At 19.6% G+C, this 20,343-nt stretch overlaps 1 long non-coding RNA gene across 2 annotated transcripts in view; it reads left to right on the top strand.

Annotated features, from left to right (window-relative positions):
* Window positions 1-20,343, top strand: part of LOC133667138 (uncharacterized) — a 45,613-nt gene that overhangs the window by 1,294 nt on the left and 23,976 nt on the right. The window contains exon 2 of one of the 2 annotated variants that reach the window (XR_009832300.1): window positions 1,671-1,860. The exons of the other annotated variant lie outside the window; for it this stretch is intronic. This is a non-coding gene — a long non-coding RNA (uncharacterized LOC133667138). Of the gene's footprint in view, window positions 1-1,670; window positions 1,861-20,343 lie in introns of those variants that run through there. 2 annotated transcript variants of the gene reach the window in all.

Genomic DNA, 20,343 nt, shown 5'->3' with positions numbered 1-20,343 from the left:
TTTTTTATTTTATATTATTGAATTATTAGTTTATAACAATATAATAATATAATAATAATTCAAAAAATATAGCACTGGAATTTTAAAATATAAGTTTTTTTTTCTTTTTTATAAATTTAAAAGTTGAAGTATTAATAAGTATTTTTTATAAATTTTTTTAATCATTAATTATTCATTATATATAATCAGTATTTATTTTCTAAATAATTAACAATTTATTTCAATAATTTAATTTATTTAAAAAATAATATAAATATATTTGTTTCATTGATATTGATTGTTTTGATTATTTTATGGATATATATTTCATTGATAGAATAACTGAACTAACTACTGAAATATCTAATTTCTGTTTACTTTCAATAATTTAGTTTTAATAATAAATAAAGCATATTATATAAATAATGAAATATGTTTTAATTAAATTAGTCATTGAGTATTTAGAACAAATAATAATTATTAATAACATAACAATAAATTATTATTTTGCAATGTCCAATAATGAATATAATCAATAATTTTTTTTATCGAAATAGAATATTCTATATCTAACTTTTTATAGAAATCATTTTCATATTTGAATTTTTCAATTTTTATTAAGAAAATTTTTTATCTGTTGGATTAATATTTAATTAAAAAGATATTAGAGAACAAAGTCATATAATAAATTATATAAATTAAATATGAATATAAAAATATGATTTTTTATTTAAATAAATGAATTAAAATTTTAAGTAGATAGATCATTAATATTAAAAATATATAGATAGTGCTTTTATTATATTCTTTTGGTAGATTAGTAATGAAAAAAAAAAATAATAAAAAATAACAGTAAACTTAAGAAAAATACTTAAATAAGACTTATTAAATAAACTTAATTAAGACTTATTGTATTTTTTTTTTATCAATAATGAATATAGAATAAATCAAAGTAATAGTAAATTTTTTTCAAATTATCATTAAATATTATTATAATATTTTATCATATTTATCTTTTCATCAATATTTATATTTATATTGCAATTCCATTGCAATTTTATAAAACATAACATTAGAAAGTATAAAATTACACGAATTTTTTTTGTTTATTTGTTTTTATATTTTCTATATTGTAAATATAAAACATTCAATAATTCATATATTATTCCTTCTTTTAATTTTAATTTTATTAATTCTTAAATTTCAGACCAATATATAATATTTCTTTTTAATAGTGAATTCGAAAAATATTTTAGTATTATAAAAAATATATTAATATTAGTTATTATTTTTCATTCTAGATAGAGTTCAGTTTGGTTTCTAATAGCATATACAATAAGAACATCAAATTTATTATTTGTTTTAATAAAATTTTAATATATATGTTTTAGTTTAATGTTTACATATATATTGTTATATTTATATTTATCTTATATTTATATTATATATATAATATATATATATATATATATATATATATATATATATATATATATATATATATATTGTACTTAAAAAATAATTTTTATATATTTATATTATTAATATTAAAATTAAAATAATATTAATATTAATATTAAAAAATTAGTTTCATTATTTGATCATTATAATTAAAATATTATATTTTAATTTTGAATATTAATTATATAAATTTTTTTATATACTTTATTTAATTTGCAATAATTTTTTAGGATATCAAAAATTCTGATGTCTTCAATTTTTAATATTCAAATTTGATTCTAAATAAGGCAAGTCTTTATATATTCTCTCTTATTAATATGATAAGTTCCTTTCCATCATTTTAATTAATTTTTCATTAAAAAATTTTTATAAAATATTTTAATAGAAAAATAAATAAGAAGATTAATGTAATGAAAAAAATCTATAACCTATATATATTATTTCAATCTATTTACAGAATTAATTATTTATTTCAGTTTTAATTTTCAAAGTATTTTGTAAGTATAAAATTATGATAAACTTTAACTATATCTTGATTGATTCAAATTATAATTATATTTATGAGAACAATGTAAATTTTCAATTATTAAATTTTTCAAAAATTAAATTTGATCATCATGTTTTAATCAATTTTAAAAATATTCTATAATAATAGTACTTATATATTATATATATAAATTATTGGATTAACTAATTTTTACTTTTAAAAAAAGATTAAAGATTATATATAGAATATATTAGTGTTGAATTTCATAGAATAGAATAGAAATAAAAGTACTATTTAAATGAAGATTAATTATTGTGTTCTCTTTTTATTTTTAAATATTTAATTATTGATATAATATATTATTAAATTAAAGATATATTTTTTAATAAAAATATAAATTTATTTTTTTCAATAAAATTAGATATTTAATTTATATTTATGAATTAAAAATATTTTATGTTTATACTTTGAAAATAACTTTAAAAAAAATATTTTAATTTATCAATATATGACTTGATATAATTTTTTTAATGATTGTCAGAAAGCTTAAAAAATATTGAAGAAAGAAAAAAATAAATAAAAATAAAAGAAATTACATATATATTTCCATAATATAAAATATGTATATAAATACTTATTAATTATTAAATTTTATATAAAAATTCAATCACTTAAATAATTTTATAAATGTTTTTATTTTATATTTATTTTTATTTATATGAATCTATAATTAAAACTAAAACTCTAAATTTTAGAGTTATTACAAATAATGTTTTATAAGTTTTTGTTAATGTATTATTTAATGTATTATTTAATGTGTTTTATAATCATAATAACTAATTAATATATCAATAGAGACAAATTTACACAAAATTTTTGTTTTTTTTAAATAAGCTTTTCATCAATATTTTCAATACTGAAAATATTAAATATTTAAATCTATAATCTACTGTAACGTCATGATAGTATTTATCATTACATTAGATATTTTTCTTATTATTTCTTTTGATGTAACAAATATATTTCATTCTGAAGTGATATTGATTCTAATAAATATGATTATTTGCAAATATAAAAAATAAAAAAATAAAATCTTTAAAATAAATAATATAAAAAATAATAGTAATAATAATTATCTTCAGGTAATCTCAGAAGAAAAAACTAAAAAATTTATATTTTTAAAATATATTTATAAAACAATTATTTAATTCCTTTAGTATATTTGTATGTAATATTAATTGTATTTTCTCTAATATTAATTATATTATTTTAATATTTAATATAATTCCAAGATAATTAATTATTGGAATTATTTTTTTTATTATTATTTTTCCGCATAAGATTTATTTATAAATGCTTGAATCATTTAACACTTAATACGATAATTTGACTCTGATAGTGTTCAAGTTTTCTTCAGGTAATTCTGTAATAATTTTTATTACATTTGAAATTTATGTTAATAATATCCAATATTTTTTAATAATATTATAAATTTTTTATTATTATTTATGACATTATGCATTACTCAATTTAAGCATTACTCAAAATATGAAATTTGTTTTTATTTTATCTTGATATAGTTATTATTGTTTTTGTTAACAATAATTCTTATTTTCGAATTAATATATCATTCAATTGTTCATTGCATCAGATTTTAGAATGGTTTACTTAAATATCAATATATTATTGATATTTAATATATTAAATAATATACAGATTAAATATATATATTATTTAATAATGAGTTCTATTAGTATGTCTTCATTATATATTTTGATATATATGGGAGAGAGATCTTCCTGTTTGTTCGGTAATCTCTAAAATACAATCTTCTTTTCTAAGATCTTTTTCTTTGATTAGTGATTTCTAAAATTTTATCTTTTCGTAGATTTTGGTACATAAATAATGGAACGTTCCATTATAGATTTGGCAATAAAACTATTAAAATTTTAATTATGTGAATTTTCTAAGAGGTTTTATTTACAATTCTGTACATTTATTTACAACTTTATTATCTTACAATATATTTTTATCATTTTCATTTTTTTCAAAGTTCAATTTATAAAATTGTTATTAATATTTATTATCTCTTATTTAATATCTCTTTCAATTAATATCTTCTAGATATATCCGATTTTCATTCTGAACGTTTTTGCTAAGCTAACAAGTTGTGGAATATAATTCTTATATTTATATAAATTTATATAATAATTATAATTATAATTCTTAATTCAATATTGTTGCTATCATTTGTATTAATCAAATATATTTTCATACTTTAATAGATTCAATTATTTTCAATTATTCGTTTGAAAGAAATATTTTTTTTATTTTGTAAAAACGAAATATGTTATTTTATGAAAATGAATATTTATATAAAATAAAAAAAAAGAAGTTAAAATCGGCGAACAAACACTGATTTTAATTTCGCATATGATTATTATAATCAAATTCAATGTAATTATTGTGCTTTGAAAAAAAAAATTAAAAATATTACGCAGAAAATATTACACAAAAAAAACCTTGGTTATGTTTTACGCGTAACCATAATTTAAACCGAAATTATAGATGTGTAGTAAACAATTTTAAATAAATGGAATGTTATTTATATATATAATTTTTTCTTAATAGTAAATATAGGTTGTTGATTATTTGAAAAAATTCAAATAATGAAAAATAGAAAAATAAAATTACATAAATTTTGAATTTTGATAAAAATAAAAATTAGCATGGAACAATAATGACTGATACTTATGACAAAAAATTTTAAATCAACATTACAACATATTATTATTCGAACACGTCTTTATTTTTTGAAATGCTAGGCAATTTAATTTACAAATTCTCTCTGTTTAATCGATATCTTCTAGATATATCCGATTTTCATTTAGTATTTTTCGTCAACTATTAATTTATTTTGTAAGATTTATATAATATAATTTTTAATTTTGCACTGAAATTAATGAAAATAAGTGCTAATGAAGTTTATTTGATTGTCAAATTTCGATTATAAATGCGATTAAGGTCTCAGCTTTTTAAAATTAAGATCTTAGCTTTTTAAAATTAAGATCTTGTTAAAATTCATCATTGATTAACACATTTATTTATGCTCATTCTAATTTTTTTTATGAATTGTATATCTTATATATTTCTATGAAATATATATCTTAAGCAATTTTGTCTCCATGACTATGTATTCACTAGTGTGCCAGTTCTTCTATTATTAACCATTCCATATTCATATCAAGTGATTGCAACTATATCGAAATAGACTCCTAGCTTGATAGGAGTATAATAAAAGAGTTCAGGAAAAAAAATCGTATCTACTTTGTGAGCTTGTTGACCAAATTTGGAAGATTAAAACTTTGTATTTCATGAAATGTTTTTATTATTAAATCATTTTATTTTTTACATTTTTTTTGGACAAAAAAAGATGCCGTCACGTGCATTAGCAAAACGTCATGTTCAAAAGAGAATAATAAAAAGTTTCTAACAGGTGCAGTTTTCTAAATTTGTTAATCATTTGTTTAGACTATCAAAAGATTCTTCTTGTTTCATAAATAACTGGAATAGATGCTTATATATAATGATATTAGATATTTTTCTTGTGATAGCTTTTTTCAAATACGTATTATATCTAAAATTTCTAAAAAAAAAATCTGTAATTTATTTAATGCTTTTATACAATTACAAAAAATAAATTTTTTAAAATAAAAAAATTATTTATTTCAAATTTATTTTCATTTATTAACTCAGCTTTCATATTTATTTTTCCATTAAATTATTCTTTAAATAGTGTAATAATAAATTCTTTAAATTTTTTAATCTCTGATACAAATTCAATTTAGCACTATCATTATTGATATTATTAATTTCTTCATCGTGACAATAAATTTTTGATACTGTATTTTTAGTAAATTCTAGGATCAGAAAATTATTTTTTATAAAATGTACATATTTCTTTTTTAACTATAGAAAATATTAATTGTCAAATTATGATTTATTAAACTGCAATTCAAATATAAATTAATTTTTTTAAATATAATATTTGTTGTATATATATGTATTATTTATTTTTTATTTATTTATTATTACTTATTTATTATTTATGTTTCATTTGTTGCCTTCTTATAAATAGATTTTCTTTTGATATTTATTTTATCTCGTGTTTCAAATAATTTAATTTTTTTCTTTTTATATATTTTTTCTTCTAATCATTTTTCATTTTGAGTTCTATTATGATAATTGTCATATTAATGTATTCTGCAATTGCAAAATAATGAATGATTATTGCATAGAATCAAAATATGGATAAAAATAGTACAATTAAATCTATATTAAATAAAGTCATCATTTTCCATGATAAGAAAAAAGTTTTGACTATTATTGATAAGAACAAACGTGAATATCTTTTATCTTTCTATTGATATTTTCTTAATGGTATGCATGATTCTTAGATTTCATTATTATATTTTATTCTTGCCAGAACAAATCATTAGAATTTCAATTCCTCAATTATCAATTATCAATCCTCATTATCAATCCAATTTTCCTCAATTATCAATCTATCTCTCGTACTTCTCATAATTTCATTATAGCAATTCATTATTATGTTCATTTGTTATATTGTTTTCCTTATTTTCTTTAATATTATATTATAATAATATTTTTTTTTTTTTGAAACTTTTTTTCTTGTGTATAAGTAACGTATTAAGTAACATATTAGTAAGTATTTTTATTATATTAGTCGTAACATATTTTTTAATAATTCTCGTTCACAGATTATCTTCATTATATCGTAATAAATTTTTTAAATAGCTTTATATGAAAAAAATCTAATGAATTCAAATTGGAGATATAGCTGACTTTATAGATGCTAAAAATGTATCGATGTTACGTCGTGCATAAACCACATTATGTACTATGTTATATTAAACTGTTTAAATTGATATTATATTTATGATATTATATCTAATTGTTATATCTGAATTGATTTATGCTAAAAATATCAATTCATATTTATATAAAAGTGCTGCATAAACTTTTTCAATTGTTAAAAAACTGCAATCTTATTAACTTCTTATGCAATATAAATTAACTTATTATTCTGCCAATCATATCAAATTCACCAAAAATTATCTTTGATTTTTTTTCATTATAGATTTTCATTTGGTCAATGTTTGGATTAGATAATTTTTTTTCCATCATCATTTCATATTTCAATTATATTATTAATGGATTCCATTTTCTTTCATCTATTATATTTTGTTTTATAATTGCAAATATATATAATAATATATAATAATATTTTCAATTTTTTTTTCATACTTCACAAGAGAGAGATGCCAAATTGTATAAGAAGTTCTATAAAGTCTGTATTATATTATGTCCAATATTTGCTACATTAAACACAAGTGCATCATGTGAAGCTTTCGCCAATATTAAGTCTTACATTATGTCACATGATGTGCCTCTGTCTAATATAATCATATCAATATCAGTGGGAGGTAATATGACGTCATGTCTTCTTTTTAGAGTAGCATACTATCCTTGTGTCAACTCTGATCGGGATGTACAATTGCTCACTGTAGTGGTCGCGATATCTACGGGTAATTTTTCAGTCACCAGACAAATGATCATGAAAGGAATATTGAAATAATGTTAAATTTTGATTTTAAAATTTGATAAAGTAAAAATCTAATTTTTTTTCATTTTTCATATAAATAAGAAAATCGAGAAAAAATGTTTAATAGTATTATGGCATGTTCGATGAAATACTTAAGTACTTGATCTTACAGAAATTTTTCAAAATTGTTATTCAATTGAATCTAATTATATATTAATTATTATTTCTATTCTATTAATTCTATTCCATTTCTTTGTTACATATCATTGAAATGTAACGTTTTCATTTACAATTTCTTCATTTATAAATGTATTTGCGAATTTAAATTAAAGTTCAATGTTGTTGATATTTTCATGTATGTTTTCATGCATTGATTAAACTACAGAAAAATTGTAATCCTTCCTATTATAGTACTACATATATTATTCTTAAATAACTTAAATGAGATCTCCTTTTTTTATTTCTTAATTTGTAATCATGGATTAAACAATTGAATTTGACAATAAACTTTGCCTGTCATTACATTCATAATAATGTAACATTTCATTTCTCAGGATTTCATCTAATAAAGTACTTCTTTTAAATAAAATGTTCATGGAGAATAATGTATTTATATTTCTTGATAAATGATAATTTTTAAATATTTTGATATATGCTCGATAGATATAGTTAATAAATATCATGAGTTCAGGCAATTAAGAATGCATATGATTCGATTTTTTGGATGCCAATTTATCAATAATATATATATATTTTTTATATTTTTTAATTCGTTAATTAATTAATTCGTTTTTTATTTTTGATACTAATTTTATTTTTTATTTTTTGAAATATTCTTTTATCTACCGCAGGATATCCTTTTATTTATATCTTATTATCTCTTTCAATAAAATTAAATTAAAAATTTTACCTGTATTTCTTCAATATTATTGACATTATAACTTTGAAATCTTTTATACATTAGAATTTATATATATAAATTCCATTTTTTTGATAATCACCATTTTTTTTTTTTGAATCTTCTTTAAGTTATCATAGATGTTTTACTTTAAAAAAAATTTAAAAAGAGTTTTTTTTTTTCATTATAAGTTAAAGAGACGCTATTCAATTTCCTTTAAGAGTTATGGAATTGACCAGACAAAATATTGATTAAATTCGATTGATTAAAAGAAGTAGGCATGAGAACGAACTAACATATATATAAATATTATAATTGACCAAATATTAAATATCTGGATGCTTAATTTATTAAAATATTGGAAAATCCTGAAGAATTAAAGCATAGTCCAAATATTTTCTCAAAAGTTGAAATGAGAACTGAATCATAAAATTTACATTTTTTCAATTATGCTTGATATTCTTATATCCAATAATATATCTCCTTTTCTTTTCTTCTAATGTTCTTTGGAAAATAACAATTTCTGTAAAATATTTTGAAATTTAATTTGAAATCTTTGTTTTTATTGTGAAGATATAAATTTTTAATTTTTTTCTTTTAAAAATTGTGTGTACTTGACAATGATAAAAAAAAGTTTTTTTATCAAAAAACATTTTGATAATATTTTCTTATTGTTCTCTTTTTTTCTTTTTCTTTAATGTATTCGATATCTTTTCTTGATATATTTATATTGATACATTTTTCATATACAAATTCCACTTTTTTTTGCATATATTGAGCCACTGCTGAAAAATTTAATTTCTTTCAATACAAAGAAACATTATTTCGAAGCGTCGAACGTATGCAGCATTCACCTTAAATTAAATCTCATTCGTTTATTGTAATACTATTTAATTTAGAATAACGTAAAATGTTACTGTTTAATTTAATAACGCAATGTAATCTATCTTCACTTAATTTAGATTTTTCATTTTGTGCTCTTTTTAATATAAATATGCAATTTGTAAAGAAAAACAAACTATAAACAATATTTTTTTTAGATTATGAAATTGTTAATCAAACAAATACAGGATTGTTAATATTAATTGGAAATAAACTAACATATGATAATAGGAAAGATCATATAAACATATGAGAATAGGAAAGATCAAAATGCGAGAACAAACTGTCAAAATGTCAGAAATAAACAGAAATATATCACAGAAAATCGTACCTTTGTAATATTGAAATCATTGATATAAAATAAAGGTATACCTCTTCGAGCGAAGGTATATTCCTATGGATTTACTGAATTGGATATCACATATGTATAATTGAGCAAATTTTATATATATATATTCATATGTATATATATATGAATATATATATATATATATATATATATATATCATATGTATATTATTAGAAAAACATGACATTTTCCATGATTTATTTATTTAACATTTATCTATTGTATTATATATAATCTTTGAAACATATCTAATCGGTTCAAATGTTTCTAATATTTAATCGAAATTTTCGATTTTCTTATTTCGTATATCGCGAATCGCGTTGACCATAGTGTGTCACATTGTCATCTTCAAATACTCGCAACAATATATTAGGTTAGTTAAAAAATAATTACATTTTTTTCTATGTAAATAAAATAAAAAACTTTATTTTATATACACAAAATATTATCCATTTTATTCGATAGTTTTTAATTCGATTTACATTAGACCATGTTACATTATCTTTACATTTTGCCATTATTACATTGGGCAGAGGTATATCATGTAATCGAGCCAACGTTGCATCGTGTGATTTTTATCTAATGTTATAAAGTTGGATAATGTAATATCGTGTATTTTTTTTAATGGAAAAAAACTAGAAGGGCTAGCATACGTTTCCTGTCTGGTAATCCTAATTGATGATGTACAATTGTTCATTGTAGTGATCTAGATCACTAGTGATTTATTATCATATCTAGATTATTTAAGTCATTAGATAAATGCTCATGAAAAAAATATTGAAATAATATTAAGTTTTGATTCGATGACAAAACAAAAATTTTTCGTTTTTATACAAATGAGAAAAACTGAGACTAAAGTTTAATATGAAATAATGTTTAATAATTATATGATGTAGTTATATAATTTATGTATATTCGACAAAGTGTAATTATTTGAAATAAGTTAAAGTCTTTATATTTAATTATCTTATATAGTCTTTATATTAAAAATTTTTCAAAATAAGAATTCTATCTATTTTTTTTTATTATCCTATTCAAAAATAGGGATTTTAGAAAAGAAATTTATGCTCAATGCAAAGTTTTTGTAGTGAGATTCTTGTTCAAAATCTGAATTTTCTGGAATTCAAACAGAGCGTACGATTTTCAAATAAGAAATTTGAGTTATGAATGTAACTTCTTTTCTTTTGGATGAAAACATTGTTTATTGCCATACAAGATATTAGAATATATTCTAAAATATTGTGAAATGAATTATTATGTATGGTATGCATGATTATTTTGTATTATGATATATTTCTATTAATTTACAACTAATAATTTGATATATTTCTCTTAAGTACATCTCCTACATCCATTCTTTAATATTTTTGTCAATGACTAAGAATTGACTATTTTCTTCTTTGTCCTCAGTCGACTTCTAAGTTGTTTTCTATAATATAGGATTCATCGTCCATCTGTCTAAGTCATCTTTGATAGAACATATTACATGCTTTTAAGAAATCCTCTGAAAACAATGATTTGTTGATTACAAATTCAATGTATTTGCATCTGAAAAATAATCAGTGGGAAGAGAAATTAATATACTCCTTCTAACAAAGCAATCAAGACCTTAGCTTTGATTTCATCTTAAGCATTTGGTCGCGTCACTACTTTAAATTTTATTCGAAACTCCTCTAGGACAAAAATCCATTAAAACGTAGAGATTTTGCCACAAGTAATGTACTTGTATTCAGAAATGCGAACAAAAGAGAATTCGGACATAAATTATTAACAGGTCAATTTATAGACCTTAGCTTTGATTTCATCTTATTATTTGCTCGCGCCACCACTTCAAATTGTATTCGAAACTCCTCTAGGACAAAAGTCCATTAAAACGTAGAGATTTTGCCGCAAGTGATGTGCTTGTATTCAGAAATGCGAACAAAAGAGAATTCGGACATAAATTATTAACAGGTCAATTTATAAAATTGGTATTGAATTCATAGAATTTAAAAGCATGAATTTCTAAAATTCATAGAATTCATCTAAAGCATGAATTTCTAAAATTCATAGAATTCATCTAAAGCATGAATTTCTAAATTTGGATTATTATTTATATTACTTATAAAAACGGTAATTTGTATTTGATTCTGCTATTCTATTATTCTTGGAAATTATTAATGAAAAATATTCATCAGTGATCATATTTTCATTTCTTCCATTGTTGTTTCCATTACATTCTATTGAATACACTGGGTTCTTTTCTTCCCAACAATTATTTCAAAATTGATGGTGCTATTTGCAAACTATTAACTTCGATGGAGCTTCGCTCTATAAATAATTAATCTTAAAAGAAGGGATGTTCGCAGATGTGAGTTTCTTCAGAAGAAAAATTCGAAGATCATTGAATCTGTTTGATTCTGATCTTAGATTAGAATTGTTGATCTTATATATTTTTTTATTTGCGTCGAAATGCAATTTGCATTTTGTATGTTTCTTTTTAAATTTATAATTTGTTCTCTAGTACTTTTTTGCGTAAAGTAATAAATAGAAAACAAGGGAAAGTGGAAGAAACGTTTTTATTTGAAATAATAATGTATGCAACTGTAAAATGTATATGCATTATTGCATCGTAGAAAAAAATATGATTATTAATAGATAATAAATAGATAGTATATTGAAACATTCAATTTTCTCCTTATCATTTTTCTAGTTAAAATAACATAGATATAAGCTGAAAATTGCAATTGCATTCTTTATTTCCGTTTGTTTCTTGGTTTTGCGGTAGAAACCAAGTTTTAGATTAGAAACTTTAATGCAAACATAAACAACATTTATATAAAATAGAACAAAACAGTAATCATAATTTAATCCAAATACTATTAAAAAAAGAACTATTTATCTGTATTAATTTTAAAATCTATATTATAAATCTAAATTTTATATTAACTCATATTTTATTCTCTTTAATGTCATTTCTTCTCTTCTAATTTTTCAATCTTATTCTCTTTATTTCTCTTGTATATTTCTTTTGTATATTTTTTTTATGATTGTTTTAATTTTGCACTTTAATTTTTCCTCTCATTCCAAACAATTTTTTCATATCTCTCACGTCTCATGTTAGCACACGAAATATTTTTGAAAAACATTCAACAAAAGTAACACAATATTGTTTTGTCAATATTTTATTATACAAATTTAATGAATCACAAATCAATATGACGAGTTTCGCCATCAAGTTTCAAATTTCATATGAAGATTTGACATCAACTGTCAAATTTCTTTTAAAATTTATTCTATGTTGCAAACATTGAATCTGATAAGCCAATAGATATAAAATGATGTAAAATTTTATTAATCTGAATACAGAAATTTAACAATCGAACTAATCCATTTCTAGCTATGAAATATTCATCCAGAAACAGATTTTTATGTTGAGGCATAATTATTATAGAATTTAACATTCACTAAAACAAGTACTTATGTGTTTTCATTTTTTGTTATCACATTCAAAATTTTGCTAATTTTCTATTAATTATTCATATATCATTCAATGGAACTTTTGGAAATTTGATTTAATAATTCTTTGAATGAACAATCTGATGAAAGCATCTGATTAAGTATGAATCTTCTAGCAAATAATCAGGAAAAAAGATATAATAATTTTTAAATTATTTTAATTAATAAGTATTTAATTATTTTAACTAATAATTCATGTTTTATTTTTATGTTGAAAATATGTTGGCCACTTAGATATATGTTCGATAAATAATCGAACATAATAATCGAACAAAAATTAAATTTGAAAAATGACATTCAAATAATATTTATTTTTTTGTATCCATTTTTGGAATCTGTCTAAATTTCTGAAATTCTGAATAGATCGTTGAATGATTTCTCGTAATATTTCTCGACAAATAATTTCTTTCAGTTTTTGTTGAAGTTTATGTATTGCAATAAATACAGAATTATGTAGGAATATTTTATAAAAAAATACGAATATATATAATATACGAATATAAAATAATCAAAATAGGAAGAAAATATAAGAAATTAAAGAAATATAACGAAATATAAAAGGAAACTAAAAGTAAAACCAAAATTGCTGGACAATATATTATCTATTGTTCATTGTTAAAAAAAATCCTACGAAAAGAATTTAAGTTTAATTCGTTAAAGTGCTTGCTTTTATACGTATTTTACTATTTATTAACATGAATATATATATTAATAGATAGATATATATATTCATAATAGAACAAAATAATATTCATAATAGATAGATATATATATTCATAATAGAACAAAAATAATAAGATTTAAAAATATATGTTAGAACATGATTTCATAATTGAAAATAATTACATTTTATTTGTATAGAATTCTTTTATTCAAAATTTTGAATATTCAAAATAAATTTTCTGTAATACTAAACACATGGTTCAAAGCACCAAAATTGATCTCTTATTTCAGTTTTATGAAATTTCTTTTTAATGATCAGTAACAATCCTCCATTAAAGCTCAATTCCTTTTTTATAGGAAATTTTTATAGGAATTTTTATAGGAAAAGAATACATGATAATATATTATCTCTACTGCCACTACGTTAAAACTATGTTGATGACTAGGCTTCCGCCAAAGCCAAGTGTTATATCGTGTCATGTGATGTATTTCTATTTATTGCAACAGTAGCAGTAAGGATAATATGACATCACGTGTTCTCTTGTGAAAATTCATCGGAGTGAAATTGAGACGTATATCTTTCTCGTTATAATCAATTAAAACTTTGAGTTTATTAGAATTTTTGATGATACATCTAGCACCAAATGCATCTTTCAGATCAAAATTTCCATTTCCATTTTTAAAATAATTTTTTGCATTGAATGGTCTATTATTTTTTTCTTTTTTTCTTAAGAACATACATGATCGATATAAAAAAAGTTACATAAGTAAAATTTAAAAGTCATCATATATTGCTCTTTCTTTTTACTTTGATTATTATTATTGACAAAATATTAACAAAAGAACAAAATATATATTATCATAAATGTAAAAATCAGTTTAAAAATTTTCATATTTATCATGGGAATATTAGAAAGATTTTGCTTATACGTATTTGCCTATTGATAACACTTTTATTAGTTTTACATTTACATCAAAATGAATAGCAATGTTAATTAAATTTTATAATTCACTTGTTTGAATTTTGTGTTCAGTATAAACAATTTTTTTTATGAATTGTCTCTGTTATAAATAAATCTAGGGAGTTTGATTAAGAAATAAAATTTATCATTTTGGGAAATCAATGTCATGTAAAATATGTATAATGTCACAATTAAAACAAAATCCAGCATATAATTTCTTTTGATTTTTTTTATTTAAAAATTTAGGATCAAAAGAATAGACCTATTTTTAAAATTTATTATTTATTTTTTCCATTAATTTTATATAAATAAAAAACTCATATTTGTAGATAATGAATTTGTATTATTTATGTTATCATAATCTTAACTATTTTATCTGTCAAATAAACTTTACATGAGATATAGTAAAAAATTCATAATGATATTAAAAAATTTTTCTAAAACATTTTTTATTATAGTACCTTGATTAACATAGATTTAGATAGAGAAAATATATTTTCAAAAGACTAAGTGTTAAATGAGGTTATCTTAGCACATAATATATAAATAAGGTTAAGAAAAGATAATTAAAAAAGGAACTTTTACTTTAATTTTAAATTATTTTTATTTTAATTTATAAAAAAAATATATATATATAGATATACAAATAAATTTATTTATTATCGAAGATTATTGATTTCTTAAAATTTTTGATTTTTTACTATCGTCTAATTGATGATAAGAATAGCGTTATATCGATTCATGGAATGTTTTTAAAAATTCATAGAATTTTTATAAGAAGTTTGGAGAAAATATACGAATAAAAAGAGCGCGGAAATAAAATAACATCTACAAAACTAAATTGAAGTAATTGAAGATGTTCATGATTTTTTTTATGAATATGCCTAATTTTTTTTTTTTGAATCTTGAACCATTTTCAAGATTTTTTGAAAGAAAAAAAAGAAAGAATGTATAGCTTGCTTTTATTATCATTTGAGTTTTTGAATTTTTTTTTATTGTTTCCTAGGATCGTTCGTTTTTCATTTTTTGAAATTTAAAATTTGGAAAAAATCGCGTTATATCGAATCAGCGTTAAATAGAATTTCACTATAATTTGCTGCAATAATGACACAAAAATCATGATTTTAAAGAAAACACTGAAATATTTTTTAGAACACATAAAAACATATTAAAATTCTAAAATGGAAGTTCTTTTAAAGTTCACTCTAATGAAAACTTTAGCAATGAAAAGTAAAAAGAAAGTGGAAAAAATGATTGTTTCTGTAAAATAAGAAAATTGTAGTTTTTGAATTGTCATTATTGCAACAAATGAACGATAATATGTATGGAAAAAAAAAAGAAAAATTTTTCCTAAATTAGTATTTCTGTAAAATTGTTGATATTATAACATCAATTTCTAAATTATTATAATTATGATATTATTATATAAATATAAATTATTGTAATATTCAAGAAATATTTGTCAATAATTTGTATTTTTTGTCAGAAAAAAGTAATTATATTTTATATAAAACACAAAGAATCGTGGATTTATTATAAAAATAAAATAAAAATGCAAATAATGATTGTAATATATTGAAAAAAAATATATTTTAAATTATTTTCATACTTAGAACATGATAAAAATAATATCTGTGATAAAATAAATAAATATTAATTATAATATAAAATCGAGGCAAATAATTATAATAAATGTTGAAACAATTATAATTCATGATTGATATACCAATGATAAATTTGATAAAATTGTAATAGAAAAAGAAGATGAAATATATTCTTTAATTAGAAAAAAAAGATATTCAATTGTTGATAAATGAATATATCATTTATAATATAATTATCATATAATCTTAATCATATTATCCGTAATAATTATCTGTAATGATGAGATATTTGATATTATATTAATAATATCCATAAGTAATATAATCATTACAGTAAAATGTATAAGTAAAACAAATTTTAAATATTTTTTATTTATATTAATATTTATATTAAAATATACAAATGTATTAATAATCATATTATTTGAATATTAATTTTAATAATTGAAGTTAAAAAAATTTTATTATTGATCGATGAAAAGAATATTAGAATATAAGGATAAAGATATAAAACAATGCACTATGAACTAGTTAATCGAATAATATATAATTTCAATATTTTATAAATACACAATGTTTTTATTTATTACAAAAGCTATTAAATTATGGGATATATAGAGTTTTCAATAATTGTTATATTTGATATTTCATATATAAAAAATATTTTTTAATGAAATTCAAATTGTATTGCTATATCTATTGTATTGCTTATTTTTATTATAAATTAATTAAAAAACATCTTCAATGAATTTTGATTTTTTTTCAATAACTTTTTATAATTACCAGAATGATGAAATTATGAACTCTTAGTATGAAGAAGATTTAGTATATGAAGATAGATATTAGCATATGAAGAAATTTATTGACAATATGTATGGAGTACTAATAAACATTTTAACGTATTCTTAAGAAACTTCTGACATTAGAAATTGTTAAAACAAAGACTTGCATAATCACAAAATACAAATTTTAACAATTTATCAAATAATATCAAATGGAAGTTACAGAAGATATAGACTAATGAGATATGAATAAGTGATATTAAATTTCAACTATTTGACGAAAAAATGGAAAATATTAATTCATTTTGATATCGATATGAAATACTATTAAGAAATTAAACTATTAAGAAAGTCTATCACAATTTCAAAAATATTCCAAACGATGATTACTATATTTTATGTAAATTTAAATCCAATGACAGAATAACTTTTGACTTGTTATTTGAAAAAATATTTCTTAAAATGAAGAAGATATTTCTTACATACTTAAATGATCATTTCTTATATAAAAAATCTTATTATCCATGGAATAAATATATGGAAACCAGAAAGATAAAGAATATATATAAGATAAAGAATATAAATAAAGAATTCATTTATTATTTTATGTCTTATTTATATAATATATTATATAATATATTATGAATAATATAGTAATTTATCAAATAATTTATTAAAAAGAGAATATTTGCTAGTATATTTGCTACTGTCATCTGTAAACAAATTTCCATAATTGACTAATGAAATTTCCAAGATGTTATCATTATTTAGATGTTATCATTATATAGAATATTTGCAACAAGCATTTGTCACAGAAATGAATTTCACAATGGAAATAATGAAAAAGATATTAATCAACTATATATTGAAAGATATCTGTGATCTTGAAAAGTTTTTCAAGTTCGATATCAATTATTATTAATTTCATAAATTTATAACTGTGTTCTAATATTCTATCTACATGAATAATAACAATAATCTTTTATACTTCTTTATTTCCACACGAATGACAACCGCATTTCACTAATCTTGACAATGAAATGTACTATTTTCTTTATACGAAGCAATAATTAAAATTTAAAATAGTATATATTATTCAAATTCAAATGACAACATATGAAAAAAATGTTATATAACATGTGGATGTGACAATATACACAAACGAAGAAACTACAATTTATAACAAATATTGGAGGTCATCATTGAAGATTTGAGATACAATATTTTCTTTTTATGGATTTGTCTGATATTCATAGCTTCTGAAAACTATAAAACTCTACATAGCTTCATAGTACAAACTCTCATAGCTTCAAGAACAGCTTTCATAATAGCAATAGTTTTATTTAATCATTAAAGATATATATATCTGAAACATAAGAAAACTCCATTTATCCTAGACATTTCGATAACGAAAAATTGTCATTATTTATTATATTAATAAATTTATTATTTATGGAATAAATAAATAGAAAACAGAAAGATATATAAGAAATTCATCTATTGTCTCATATTTTATTTATGGATATAATTTATCAAATATTTGAAGATAGAAATATTTGAAGATAAAAAATATTTCTATGTAAAATATAGATCATACAGATAGAAAAAAATATTAAAAAACAAAAGAATCTTGTTCTATGTGTGAAAATATACTTTATAATCTATTATTTGAATAAATAAAAAAATTCTTACTAATCAACTTTTTTATATTATATTTATTTTTTTATTGACAAAATGTTTCTTGAATCAGCAATTTGAATTTAAGTAAGAAAAAATTTTACGATAATAAATTTGATAACAAAAAGCATTCTTTTTTAAGGAAATATTAATATAATATGATATTAATATAAAATCCGGAAAAAGTCAATACATAGTAGTTAACATAATGACAGAATTCAAAAAATTTCAAATTTATCAAATACAAAGCTTAATATTATATTTCCATTTTTATATAAATTTACCAAAAATATAATAAAAGTTTATCATAATAATTAATTAATAAAAAATTAAAATAAAATTAAATTGTATATATAATAATTAATAAAATTTATATTTAATATTTTAAAGAAGAGACTTTTTAAAATTTATGTTTTGAATTGTGTCATAATGTCACAAACATTGATATTAATAAAGAAATAATTAAATTTAAAAATTTATAATTTTTGAAACGTAACGTACAATAAACATGTTCGTGATCAATAAATAATATACCATATGATTAAGAGACAATTCGATAGCATATATCTAAAATTTTAATGTGTACAAAAGAAAATTCAGGTACGTAGAAAATGATTTTTCTTACACATTATTTGAAAATACTTATGCGTCAACCATTATATAGAATAGAAAATGTTTATAATGTCATCGTTCTATATAATGGTTGACGCATAAGTATTTTCAAATAATGTGTAAGAAAAATCATTTTCTACGTACCTGAATTTTCTTTTGTACACATTAAATATTGTTCATTGCTGGAAAAAAATTCCGCTGGAAAGAATACTGATCAAAAGAATACTCGATCAAAATGAGTGATAATATATATTTTTATTATTTATTACAAATTTTTGTTTCTAATATATTTGTCAACAACAGATAATAATCAGATTATATAACAGAGAAGGACAATAAAGTCTATTGAAAATGATGAGATGTAACTTTTTATATGACTTCATAATTGAAAATAATATTTTATTTGTGCAATAGAATTCCTCTATTTATTTTGATTTTGAATTAAAATAAAAGGATTCTAGAAGAAAATTTCTAATCTAATATATGATAATAAAAGGATTCTTGGCTTCTTTGCTTTTTATGAATAATATTATCATAAATATTCACATCTATTTTGAATGTCATTGCTATTTTATAATTATTTTTTGTATTTAAAACGAAAATCAGGAGCTTCTTTCGATTTTTAGTTCGATTTGTATTAATAGTTCAACATAAGATCAATATCGACATAATTACAATTATCGTTCACAAAGAATATAATATTGTATAGTAAATTTCTGCATGAAAAGAATACGTGACATCAGATTATAATATGATATATATAATGTGATGTCATGTATTTTTTTATTATAAAAAATTATTATAAATGAATTGAGTTATTTTTAACTTAATATAAAATATATATAATTGTTAATCAATTATAA

Source organism: Apis cerana, linkage group LG13, assembly GCF_029169275.1.
Source record: "Apis cerana isolate GH-2021 linkage group LG13, AcerK_1.0, whole genome shotgun sequence".
In the NCBI taxonomy this organism is placed as follows: domain Eukaryota; kingdom Metazoa; phylum Arthropoda; class Insecta; order Hymenoptera; family Apidae; genus Apis; species Apis cerana.
The sequence above is the reverse complement of the archived record's forward strand: the minus strand, read 5'-3'. Positions and strand labels throughout refer to the sequence as shown.